A 14,258-nucleotide genomic window follows, 5' to 3' on the forward strand; every position below is an offset into this window, starting at 1 on the left:
GGGGGGTGTGCAGAAGGCAGCTGATCGATGTTTCTCTCTCATTGGTGTTTCTGGCTCTCTGTCCCACTCCCTTCCTCTCTGTAAAAAAATCAATAAAATATATTTTAAATATATATATATATATATCTTAGCTGGGACCCTGTTTTCCAGTAGCAAGTTTTGGGGATGAGATAAGTGAATGGGTTAAAGAAATAAAAAAAAAATAAGATAAGAAAGCAAGAGTCTTTTGTGTACTGGAGGTATGCTAGCTATGTCTGTTCTTGGGGGAAAATATTTCAAAAATCTGATTTAAGAAAAAAAGAGAAGACAATCTCAGTAAATTTACATAAATTTACCAAGGCCTAAGGCCATTTAGTATTCTAGGTAACACTTTTAAAAAAATTTTTAGAACTTACAAAGTTAACATCAGTCTGAAATGATAGTATTAAGAAGTTAGCATATGAAAAATATTCTTAAATATTCTTGATGAGCTATAAAGAAGTAAAATGTTTCTTTAAAAATATCCTTATAGCCCGGCCAGTGTGGCTCAGAGGTTGAGCGTCAACCTATGAACCAGGAGGTCACGGTTCTATTCCTGGTCAGGGCACATGCCTGGGGTGCAGGCTCAACCCTCTCTTGCATGGGAGACATGCAAGAGGCAGCTGATAGATGATTCTGTCTCATCATTGATGTTTTACCTCTCTCTCCCTCTCCCTTCCTCTCTCTGAAATGAATAAAAACGTATTTTAAAATAATTAAAATAAAAATATCCTTACAGTATATATGAGCAGTGTTATTTCTTATGTGCTATACAAATAGTTGAAGGTTAATTAAGGTTAATTAGCAGTGTAACTAGATAGTAATGCTGCCAGTCTCCTTCAGACAAACAAAAAACAATAAATAATAAATATCCTCACAGATAACAAATGAGCTTTAAAATATTATAAGGAAAATGGCCTCCCTTCATCAAATATATCAAAGCCTCCAAGGATTAGCACAAGAAGAGAATTTCCCAATTAGGAGGAGCAACTGATTTACATGCTACAGCTCTGAGAACTTAGTCTTCCCTTATGACCCTCACTTTATCACTTTCATTCCCATATTGAGCCATAAAGGGTTCGCCTCCCATTTAACATTCTTGTTTTCCTCCCCACTCTGATTTCATCAGTTGTGGAGCTCTCTAGCTTTTCCTTCTGTTCTGGTACACTTTCATTCCTACTCAGCACCCCTCTAGTTCAACCTTGATGGAAGCCAACCCTATTTATTCTCTGACAACCAGGCACTGTCTGGTTGTGCCCCAGCAGCCATGCTCATGCCATGTGACTGTTCTCTTTGGCTATCACTGACTGATTGAACCAGCAAGGTACACCTTGTATAAACTGGGCCTATCATAGTTGATCTCTCAGGAATTTGGAATTGGGGCCAATAGGCTATTTACAGCCTCTTCAAGTGTCTGGAGCCTAGCATATGTGTGTTCGTAGTTGTGGGGTAGCCATATGCAAACTGAGAGCAGGGAAAACCCTTCAGCTGTGGCTTAGCTCCAGGGAGGAGCAAACACTAGAGCAAGAGAGAAGTGTCTGGGTTCCTGGTAGCTTCTGGATCCCATCCATTCCAAACCTTTATAGGACCTGACACTTATACAATGGGAGGGCCCTCTATTTAAAAAATAGATAATTATTTATACAAAATTAGGTGTGAATATGCATATTTATTTAGAATGGTAAATAAATCACAAAATTATAGATTTTTAAAAGCTGATCATTACTTCAAATATTATAAAACCCAGAAAAATAAAATATATTATACTTTTTTGTTAATCAACTCTCTGACATACCTCTAAAATAATTTTCCTACATTCATTGTCTACATATTATCACATTATTTCTTTTTTTTATCTTTATTGTTGAAAGTATTACAGATGTCACCTTTTTTCCCTATTGACCCTCTCAACTCCACCCCCTTTCTCCCTCAGGCCTTCACCACACTATTGCCCATGTCCATGAGCTATGCATATAAGTATATAGGTTCTTTGGTTTATCTCTCCTCATCTCCCCACCCCCACATTGAGGTTTGTCAGTCTCTTCCATGGCAACATGCTTCGGGTCTTATTTTGTTGGTCAATTCATTTTGCTCATTAGATTCCATAAAGAAGTGAGATCATGTGATATTTGTCTTTCTCAGATTGGCTTATTTCACTTAGCATAGTAGTCTCTAGGTCTATCCATGCTATCCCAAAGGGTAAAAAGATCCCTCTTTTTTACACCTACAGTATTCCTTTGTGTAAACTTCCCACAGCTTTTTTATCTATTCACTAGAGGCCCAATGCATGAAATTTGTGCATGGGTAGTGTCCCTAGGCCTGGCCGGTGATCAGGGCCAATCTGTGGGGTGAGGGGGGTGGGCCCACTGGCACCTGCCTTGGCCAGCCTGGTGCCCCTGCTTGCTGGCCCCACCCACCGCTGGCACCCGCCTTGACTGGCCTGGGGCCTGCGGGCTGGGGGAAACTCCTGCGTTGAGCATCTGCCCCCTGGTGGTCAGTGCACGTCATAGCAATTGGTCATGCTGCCGTTCGGTCGATTTGCATATTAGGCTTTTATTATATAGGATATGAGCTCTTGGGCTGTTTCCAAATCTTTGCTATTGTTAATAATGTTGCTGCCCTAGCTGCTTGGCTCAGTGGGTAGAGTGTCAGCCTGCGAACCTAAGGGTCCCAGGGTTGATTCCAGTCAAGGGCACATACCTCGGTTGCAGGTTCCTCCCCGTGCAGGGGGCAACCAATTGATGTGTTCCTCTCACATAGATATTTCTCTCTGTCTTTCCCTCTCTCTTCACACTCTCTAAAAAAAAAAAATCAATGGAAAAATATCCTTGAGTGAGGATTAAAAAAAACAACGCTACTATGAACATAGGGGTGCATATAATCTTTCCGATTGGTGTTTTAGGGTTTTAAGGATATATTCCCAGAAGTGGTATCGCTGGGTCAAATGGCAGTTCCATTTTTAATATTTTGAGGAAACTCCATTCTGTTTTCCATAGTGGCTACACCAGTCTGCATTCCCATCAGCAGTGAACAAGGGTTCCCTTTTCTCCACATCCTCACCAGCACTTGTTTGTTGATTTTTTGATGATAGCCATTCTGCAGGTGTGAGGTGATATCTCATTGTGGTTTTAATTTGCATTTCTCTGATGACTAGTGACTTTGAGCATTTTTTCATGTCTCTTGACCATTTGTATGTCCTCTTTGGAGAAGTGTCTATTCGGGTCCTCTGCTCATTTTTTAATTGGATTGTTTGTCTTCCTTTTGTTGAGTTGTATAAGTACTTTATATATTTTGGAGATTAACCCCTTATCAGATATATCATTGGCAAATATGTTCTCCCATACATTGGGTTCCCTTTTCATTTTGAGGGCGGTTTCTTTTGCTGTGCAGAAGCTTTTTATTTTGATGCAGTCCCATTTGTTTATTTTTTTCCTTTGTTTCTCTTGTATCAGCAAAAATTCTGCTACATGAGATGTCTGAGATTTTATTGCCTATGTTTTCTTCTTGGATTTTTATGGTTTCATGGCTTACATTTAAGTCTTTAATACACTTTGAGTTTATTCTTGTGTATGGTGTAAGTTGGTGGGCTAGTTTCCTCTTTTTCCTCCCTTACGAAGGCCTGTGTAAAGTGGCCCACCACCTATCTTTCCAGGCTTACTCTCCACCACTTTTCTCAATAGAGTCCTGGCTGTAGCTACAACTGGCTCCTCCCTGAGCTTTCCCACCCGTATCCCTCCCGGCTCAGGAACCTCCTCCTACACATAATGTCCTCTCTCTGCCTTTCAGGGCTACCTACCCTTCAGAATCTATCTCAAATAGCCTCTCCGCCCCGAAGAAGTTTCTCCTGATTTCCCAAAGAACCTCCCATCCCACTCACTAAGTGATTTTTGCTCTCCTTTGACTCATCACGGCTTTTGGTTACTACTTTGAAAGTGACGCTATATTTTGCTCTACGTTATATTAATTGTATACACCTTACACAGGGGTTAGGCCCCAAAGTCAGTGAACAAATAAAAAAAAGTTAGACTCCAAAAAATTCCTGGAACTTTCTTAAGAAGGTGCCAAATTAGAGAGCAACTTACTGCTCTCCCTAGATCAACTGCACTGTCCTCCAGCATTAAAAGACATCACTGCTGACCCCAGATGAAGTGAACTGGCCGACATGATAAGTAATACAAAGCTGCAGTCCCCCTCAGCTTAATGAAATGCTCACACTCTGAGAGTCACAGGAACCAAGCAAGACAGCTCATCCCCCATAACGCATTCCCTCCGAAGCATGTGCCAACTGAGTAGCATGAACAGAGGACCTGCCTTATCCATTTAAGTTCTCTCAGTTTCTCAGTACATATGGCTGAATTCATGTAGATTAAGTGTACATAGAATGGGATTTTATAGAAGAGGAAGTACATTTAAGAATGGTTAAGATACAGACTCTAGCATTAGACTAGGTGTGTTTGATTCCTGGCTCCATCACTTATTAAATGTGTAACCATGGCCAAGTTATTTAATCACTTTCTCTACATCTCAGTTTACGTCTGCAAAAAGGAATGCTAATAAGGCCTAATTAATAAGCTTATTGTAAGGATTAATATAGTTAATCTATAAAATAATATTATATACCTTCTAGGCTTTCAATGAAAATTAAATGATCTAATATATATAAAGCACTTAGACTAGGTCTGACATGTAATAGTACTCAGTAAATATTAGCTATAGTCTCACTTTCTTCATATGCTTGTAAAGGACTAAATGAGAGACACTTAGAATGATGTCTATAAAATAGAGTAAGTACTATTGTGTCCACCCTAGTACTTGGGTACAGGGGCAGGAATACACAACTTTGTATCCTTGCAGTGACTCAAATAGTGCTGGTACATATGAGTCACTCAAAATATAATTGTAGCCCTAGCTGGTTTGACTCAATGGATAGAGCATTGGCCTGGGGACTGGAGGGTCCCGGGTTCAATTCCAATCAAGGGCACACGCTCGCATTGTAGTCTCAATCCACAGAAGCGGGTGTGCAGGAGGCAGCCAATCAATGATTCTCTCTCATCATTGATGTTTCTATCTCCCTCTCCCTTCCTCTCTGAAATCAGTAGACATTTTTTTAAAATTGTAAAATCAAGTGTTTCTCCCCAAAATATTTAATTACATTGATTTTAATCTTTACAAGTTCATAAAGTTCAATAAAAGAAATATAAATTCCTGAATACTTGAATAACTTTCCTATCCTCTTAAGCTGTCTTTACCATCTTCTGCAAAATTCTTCATTGTAAGAACTCCCCCAGGTGGTGCTGAATAACTTCCTGAATAAAGAGTTATTCAAGTACCAGAGTTAGACTGTAAGTTATTTGAGGATTAATGTTGACTTTGGTTGGCTTCCTTGAGTTTTACTAGGGACATTTTCATTATAGAAACTGGTCTTTAAAACTAGTAATTCATGATCTGTGATTTGAAAATACCTTGGAAATGATGCCAGGACACCCAGAAATATATAATCCTAGATTTGTGACTGACCACAAAACTTTTTGTATCTTAGGTCTTCTATCTTTTAAATAAATAACAACAACTGAACTCAAATATCTGGTGACAAGTAATGACACAATTCTTAGGATGCTAATATGACTACAGCCTATTAGTTAAAAGATTCCATTGTCAGAGATGATATTTTTTCCCATGCATATACTTATTTAGGAAGGTTTTCCTGTTTCATAGCTCACATTTTCCGAACGAACCACACAAAGAGATAGAAAATGGGAGACTCTCAGCACCACCCAACAACCTTTCTGATCAGTGGAATGATCAGTTAACCCAGGTAGATGTCAAGTACTTCTCTTAGTTATTCTCCTAGCAACTGGTGTGATCATTTTTCTTAGGAATGAGACCCAACTTTGTTGGGAAAATGCCATGATTAGCCTACTTGGAAGCTGGGACCTATGTGTGAAGAACTGTCCAGCCCAGAGTAAAGAGAGGAATGTGTTGAATGCACTGGAGAGACAGAGGGTGGAGGTGCATCCGCTGGGATGACAGAAAGCTGGCTGTGCCTTGTGAGATGCTTCCATCCAGCAACCCCACGAATCCTTGGCGAAAACATTAATCTCACAAAGTGCTTGGCAGGCATGGAATTCCAATGGAAAGCAGTACAGACATCTTGTGCATCTAATGTCCATCTTGGCCTAAGGCAGAAACACAGGGCATCCTGAGGAAACTAACTTCGAGGAATTATCAGAAATCTCAAAGCAGAATCTGGGCTCTCATAGTCCCTAAAATAATTAGGTGCTGGCACCAAGTGTTCCTAAATCTCTGCAGGGTGGGGAGGTCCCAGTTCTGTCTGGTTTAACTAGTAGTAGTATTAGGATGAAGGTAGCTTGTCAAAATTATGAATATTTAAATGAATGGGGGAAAATAAAGAAATAAACTTCTTTTTTAGAAAATAAACTATCAACTTCATTTCAAGATTTTAGAAAAATGTATATGAAAATAGACATGGATATTCCTGGTTATAAAAATCACATTAAAAAAATAAAAAATTTTTAAAATTTAATAAATATTTATTGTTCAGATTATTACAATTGTTCCTCCTTTATCCCCCATAGCTCCCCTCCACCCAGTTCCCACCCCACCCTCTGCCCTTACCTCCCCCGCCACTGTCCTCATCCATAGGTGTACGATTTTTGTCCAATCTCTTCCCACACCCCTTTCCCCCCAAGAATTGTCAGTCCACTCCCTTTCTATGCCCCTGATTCTATTATATTCACCAGTTTATTCTGTTCATCAGATTTTTTTTTAATATATTTTATTGATTTTTTACAGAGAGGAAGGGAGAGGGATAGAGAGCTAGAAACATCGATGAGAGAGAAACATCGATCAGCTGCCTCTTGCACACCTCCTACTGGGGATGTGCCCGCAACCAAGTTACGTGCCCTTGACCGGAATCGAACCTGGGACCCTTTAGTCCGCAGGCTGACGCTCTTATCCACTGAGCCAAACCGGTTTTGGCTGTTCATCAGATTTTTTATTCACTTGATTTTTAGATTCACTTGTTGATAGACATGTATTTATTGTTCATAATTTTTATCTTTACCTTTTTCTTCTTCTTCCTCTTCTTAAAGAATACCTTTCAGCATTTCATATAATACTGGTTTGGTGGTGATGAATTCCTTTAGCTTTTTCTTATCTGTGAAGCTCTTTATCTGACCTTCAATTCTGAATGATAGCTTTGCTGGGTAAAGTAATCTTGGTTGTAGGTTCTTGCTATTGATCACTTTGGATATTTCTTGCCACTCCTGTCTGGCCTGCATAGTTTCTGTTGAGAAATCAGCTGACAATCGTATGGGTGCTCCCTTGTAGGTAACTAACTGTTTTTCTCTCGCTGCTTTTAATATTCTCTCTTTGTCTTTTGCTCTTGGCATTTTAATTATGATGTGTCTTCGTGTGGTCCTCTTTGGATTCCTTTTGTTTGGGGTTCTGTGCGCTTTCTGGACTTGTAAGTCTATTTCTTTCACCAGGTGGGGGAAGTTTTCTGTCATTATTTCTTCAAATAGGTTTTCAGTATCTTGCTCTCTCTCTTGTTCTGGCACCCCCATAATTCAGATGTTGGTATGCTTGAGGTTGTCCCAGAGGCTCCTTACACTATCTTCATATTTTTGGATTCTTTTTTCTTTTTGCTTTTCTGGGTGAGTGTTTTTTGCTTCTTTGTGTTTCAAATCTTTGACTTGATTCTTGTGGTCCTCTAGTCTGCTGTTGGGTCTCTGTATAATATTTTTTATTTCAGTCAGTGTATGTTTAATTTCTAGTTGGTCCTTTTTCATATCCTCGAGGGTCTCGCTAAATTTATCGGCCTTGCCGAGGCCGGTTTGGCTCAGTGGATGGAGCGTCGGCCTGCGGACTGGAGGGTCCCGGGTTCGGTTCCGGTCAGGGGCATGTGCCTTGGTTGCGGGCACGTCCCCAGTGGGGGGTGTGCAGGAGGCGGCTGATCGATGTTTCTCTCTCATCGATGTTTCTGGCTCTCTGTCCCTCTCCCTTCCTCTCTGTGAAATATCAATAAAATATATTTAAAAAAAAAAATTTATCGGCCTTTTCTAGGAAATTCTTGAAAAACCTTATAACCGTGGTTTTGCATTCTATATCCAGTCGTTTGCTTTCCTCCATTTCTTTCATTTGTGATCTGTTTCTTTGTCTCCGCATTTTGGCTCCTTCCCTGAGTTGGTGGAGTAGCTTTGTGCGGTAGGTGTCCTATAGGGCACAGTGGCTCAGCCTCCCCAGTTATCTGAGGTGGACACTCTTGGTGCACCTCTTTGTGGACTATGTGTACAGCCTTGTTGTAGTTAAGTCTTGATTGTTGTTGGTATCACTGGGAGGAATTGATCTCCAGGCCAATTGGCTGTGAGGATCAGCTGTGTCTACGCCAGGAGAACTTCTGTGCTGGAGACAGCCTTATGAGACAAGACTTGCAAAATTGCAAAAGCCTCTGTGCTCAGCTTGGATGAGGTGGAGTCTCAGGGCAGAGCCGACAGCCTTGGCTTCCCGTCAGCCCTGCCCTATGAGGCCCCTGTGTCTCAGTGTCCCTCAGTAATCGCTGCAAGCACCTCTGAGAGAAAGCCGCTCTCTAGTTTCACCTGCTGCCAGACAGTTCCGTTTATCTCCGAATGAGTCTGGGTTCCCAGAAACTCGCCTGGAACTGGAGTTCAGCGCAGTCAGGAGCTTCCGTCTCCCTCCCGCTTTAGAAAGCCAGCCACGCACTCAGCAGCCCAGGCATTCAGCAGTCAGTCTTCTCTCTGCACGCGTGCCTTCCGCAGCTCCTGAGGCTCAGTGTGCTTTCTGTTTTCCTGACAGTCCAGATTCCCCCCGAATGAAACTGGTTTCCCAGAGTCTCGCCTGGGACTGGAGTTCAGCACAGTCGGGAGCTTCCATCTCCCTCCCCTTTAGAAAGCCAGCTGCGCACTCAGCCGCCCATGCATTCAGCCACCCGTCCTCTCCGCGTGCGCACGCGTCTCCGTACCTCAGCCTTTTGCAGCTCCTCTGAGTCTCAATGTGCTTTCCTCTTTCCTTCTAGTTTTAGTATTTCCACTCAGCCAGCTTTCCTGTGGTTCTGGATGGTGTCCGTTTTGTCTTTTAGTTGTAGTTTTGAAATTGTTGTGCAAGGCAGCAGTTTAGGTGTTTTCCTATGCCGCCATCTTGGTTTCTCCAAAAATAAGCATTTTTAAACAGTAGAGCATTTTGCCTTCAAAACCAGGCAGACCACTTTCACTATCAGAATAGAAAGAAATTATAAGAAGGAAACTTGCTATGTTAACAATTTTGAGCAAAATGTGGGGAAGTACTTTAAAACAGAGATTGCTTTACTGTATTGTAGCCCCTACCCACAGCTCATGTTAAGGCCCTCAAATAGAAATATGAATTTTATCCTTTTTTATCTGAAGATTCAATTTTTTTAGAATAAGGTTGGCCTTTTTTTTCTTACTTAAAAAGTAGCACATGGCCATTTTGGAGAAGTTTTAAGACATGAGAGAGTAAATCCACGCCTTTTAAATGATAAAGTAGATTTGTCTCTAGCCTCCCTGAAATGCAAAAATCATTCTCAGTAGCATCCCTGGTGTGAATAGCATATGCTGAGAACAGATTAGTGCTGAGGGTTATAGAATTGTCATTGCCCCTTTAGAAAAAAAAAAAAAAAAGAGTAAAAGAAGAAAGAACTTTGGACTTCATTCACTGAATTATCAGGACTCTTGGTGGCACATGACAAAAACTGACTTGAGCCAGCTTAGTCAAATACGGTGATCAATTATTGGCTCACATAGCCTAACCTTTGGGCAGGCAAGGACAATTGTGACAAAATCACTCACTTTCAGGATGCTCCCTCTCCATCTCTCTTCCTTGCTTCTCTTGGCAGTTTGGGTTTAGTCTCTTTTAAGTCAGCTTGCTGCATGAGATGCTGTCAGGGAGAGGGAGTACCCTTCTTGAGTTCTTGTGGCTATTAATAAAATTGGCACAAAGCATAATAATAACAGGAGAAAATCCCAAGTTTTGTTATGTATACACAAGAGAATTAAAAGAATAATTCTCTGTGAGACAAGTGGAACAGTCCATTTATATGTCTTTTACTTAAAGAAACATTAAATGTGGAGGGATCTGACAAGACAAAGGAGCATAGCGTTGGGGTTGTGTAGTCAGAAAGGAATCAACATGGAATGGAGGTGTAGGGCAGTAAATTAGTAAAATTAATGGTTTTTTTTCTAGAGGTTTCTCAACTTTGGATCCTCTATCTCTGGTGATAAAGCTGTCTCTTCCTTAGACTGTTTGCTTATTAGCCCTTTTATAGGACTGACTCTACTGAATCAACTCATAGAAGGGCCACCTCAACCCAACCAAATTTGGATTTTATTTATTTCATTCATCTCTCCTTTGCTTGGGATAACATTGTGATTACTCTATCATTGCTTTGGATAATTTATTTTTAAATATATTTTTATTGATTTCAGAGAGGAAGGGAGAGGGAGAGAGAGAAATAGAAACATTAATAATGAGAGAGAACCATTGATCGGCTGTCTCCTGCACACCCACACTGGGGATCAAGCACGCAACCCAGTATGTGCCCTGACCAAGAATTGAACCTCAACCTCCTGGTTCATAGGTCGATGCTCAACCACTGAGCCACACCAGCCAGGCTGGAGTACTTATTTCTTTGTTGGCTTATTAAGAGATATTATCCTGTATGCTTTTGGCTTGTGAAATATTATTTATTATAAATAATAATTCCAACAGTGAACTTGTGTTAAATAAATTATTGGCAAAGGCAATCTCAGTCTCTGGGCATAATTTGCCCAGAAACTCTCTTTCTCTCTCTCTCTCTCTCTCTCTCTCTCTCTCCCCCCCCCCCCCCCCCCCCCCCCCCCGCTTTGGTAGGAGTGGGGTTTGACGCTCTGACGTAGTGCCCTCTTCTGTTTAAAACTTTCAGTGCACATCCAGGCAAATTTCCTTGTTCTCAAGCAGCCTGAAAAAGTTCAAAACTGTTGGGAGCAAAGCTAGTACCTTTGTACACAGGACAAAAATTATATAAATGCAAGTTTCTGAGAAATGTGGGGAAAACAAGGAATTCTAAAGGCCATGGTTTCATTATCTCCACAACAGGACATCTGAAAGCTAGATTTGTCTCACTTTCCCTTTCCAAAACTATGCCTAATACCTTTCAAGTTTCTGGGAGCGTTTGGGATCTTGCTTCCCGCATGCGTTGTCAGTTTGGCTCAAATTAACTATAAAAATTCTCAAATAAATAAATAAGTTTTCCACATTTCTGATTTCGTGAACATCAATACCCTTTTATAGGTCAACAAAACCAAGTGTGCTTGCGTTCTCTTTAGAGAGGATAAGTTCACATCTCACTGCATAAATGTTATACATTTTTAAAGTTCTGAAAAAAGAGAATGTTTGTTTAAATTTATACCATGTTCCTGAGGACAGTTCCATTGCCTTCTGAGATGGAGGGGGACAAAGGACAGCATTCTCCATTCTAATCTGATTATAACTGGGGGTGAGGGAGGAGAAAAAATGTCAGTTTAAAACTATTTAAGATGGAGACACTCAGAGAATAGAGAATGGAGTACCATAAAGGTCACCCTGTGAATGGCCACTCAGGGTTCCTTCCCCTGAGCATGACCTCCGACTTCACTCCTGTGCCCTATGACCCAGAGTCAAATGGACAAAGCCCAGACTCCCAGAACTGACCTTCTGCACCGTGAGAAGTGAGAGTGAATTAGCCACAACTTTACAAAGGTTTGAGTTTGTAAAGTGTCGTTGACCTTGACCGCAGTGAAATCGTGTTACCACCGGTGGAACCAGGTATCTTGCTTATATCTCATGGTCTAAAAAGTGATAATTCCCGATATGATTCTTATGGTTGAGATGAATTTACTTCCTCATGAAATTGTGACCTTTTTTAAAATATATTTTATTGATATTTTACAGAGAGGAAGGGAGAGCGATAGAGAGATAGAAACATCGATGAGAGAGAAACATCGATCAGCTGCCTCCTGCACACCTCCCACTGGGGATGTGCCAGCAACCAAGGTACATGCCCTTGACCGGAATCGAACCCGGGACCCTTCAGTCCGCAGGCCAACGCTCTATCCACTGAGCCAAACCGGTTTCGGCGAAATTGTGACTTTTAGCAAAATATAAACTTTAAGGTTGCTGAAATGAATGTTAACCAGTTAGTTTGTTGAAGATGAAAGGAACACACACAGATAGATCACCTTCAGTGATAAGATGTGTTAAAGGATATGTGTGAACTTGGGGTAACAAGAAAGGAAAGTAGCTCTGGAAACTGCCTCATGCAGCTGCTCAAACTTCAGGAGATTGTGTAAAAGGTACCACAGAATCAAGACTTTTACTCATAGTAGCAGTCTTAGCTGAAAGGACTCACCTTTTCTTTGGTACATCTAACATTTATAGCCCCCAGGAGATATTTGAGTTGGTTTATCACCATTTATTATACTGAAGCAGAAAGTAGTTATCTCTACCCTCCCATAGAATAAAAGGATCTGGAAATGTTTTGATTTTGAGCATTTCCCCCCTCATCCTCTTCCTTGTTTCACATGATATTGTGTTCAGAATTTGGGGTCTATATTGTTGCTATTTTTGTTATAGTTTTACTTTATTTTTTTAATTTGAAAAATTTCAAGCTCACAGTACAGTGGAAAAAAATAGGTCAAAGAGCACCTCTATAAACTTCAGCTAATTTTATCAATTGTTAATATCTTCTCTCTCCCTCCCTCGCTTTGCTTTAGAGATATTTCCAAGATATGTGTTTAAAAGAACATTATATTTTATCCAAAATTTCTAGATATTATATGGCAAGAATAGGGTTAAGTTTTTCAGGTTATCCGGTTGGCTATACCACCAGATATGGAAGTCATACATTTATTAATTCTCTTCTTTTTCTCAGAACATTACATAATTTTTTCATGGTTCCCCAGAAATAATTGGCTGCAAACTTATTCTTTATAGTAATCTGAAACATAACTAAAATAATTAATAAATTATTTCTTCAAAAACAATAATTGTGTTCAACTTATTTCTACATGTGACTTGGGTGGTAATATTGTCCTCAGTATTTTACATGTCTATTTATACTTTCTCTATATACTTAATTTTATTTTTATAAAAATTCTGCCCTGTTACCTACATTTTGCTTAATTTTTGAAAAGAAATTTGGCGTATGTTAAATAGGGAAATAGTAAACAGACACCAAACTGTATTTCTCAGACATGGAAAGGATTCAAGAAGCATTCCAGGGAGAGGGATTTGCATATATAAGAGCCATGTTTTCTAGGAATAGAAAGAAGGCCACTGGCCCTAGCTGGTTTGGCTCAGTGGATAGAGCAACAGCCTGCAGACTGAAGGGTCCCAGGTTCAATTCCGTTCAAGGGCACATGCCTGGGTTGCATATTCAATCCCCAGTGGGGGGCAGGCAGTCAATGATCTCTCCCATCATTGATGTTTCTATCTCTCCCTCTCCCTTCCTCTCTGAGATCAATCTATATATATAAAATTCTAATATGCATATAGACCGAAGGGTGAACAACCAGTCACTATGACATGCACTGACCACCAGGGGGCGTACGCAGAACATGGCTGGTGTTGGCAGCAGGTGGTAGAGAATGGAACATGGCGGACGTCGGCCGCAGCGGGATGGTGGAGCAGGTGAGGGTGGGGGGGCGCCAGGCCAAGGCGGGGCACTAGTCACTGTCATAGGGGTGAGCCTCTGATGGTTACTGAAAATTCTTTGCTCCTGTGCACTGTGGTCCCGCCCAGCACTCACACCTGCTGCTGGCACCAGAGCCGCTGCTCACACCCACTGCTGGTGCCCAGCGCCAGCCCCGATCTCTCAGTGCTATCCGCAGGTGCGAGCAGCGGCTGCTGGCCGCAATTGCCCTCAGGGCTTCTCCACCTCCCCCCTGCTCTTGAGGGCGATCATGGAAGCAGTGGCTGCTCGCACCCACTGGCGGCGGCGCCAGCTGCCTCACATTCACTGCTGGCGCCAGCCCCAATCACTCTGTGCCGCCAGTGGGTGCGAGCGTGGCTGGCACCGTCAGCAGGTGGGAGCAGCGACAGGAGCAGGGCTGCCAGCAGACAGGGAACTGGGGGCCGTGGTGGGAGGGGCCGGGTGGGGGCATGGAGGATGGGCCGAGACCTGCCCCTGTGCCCAATGCAGCCTCGTGGCCCACAGTTCCTTTCAAGGT

This window comes from Plecotus auritus (assembly GCF_963455305.1).
Source record: "Plecotus auritus genome assembly, chromosome: 6".
Taxonomy (NCBI): Eukaryota; Metazoa; Chordata; class Mammalia; order Chiroptera; family Vespertilionidae; genus Plecotus; species Plecotus auritus.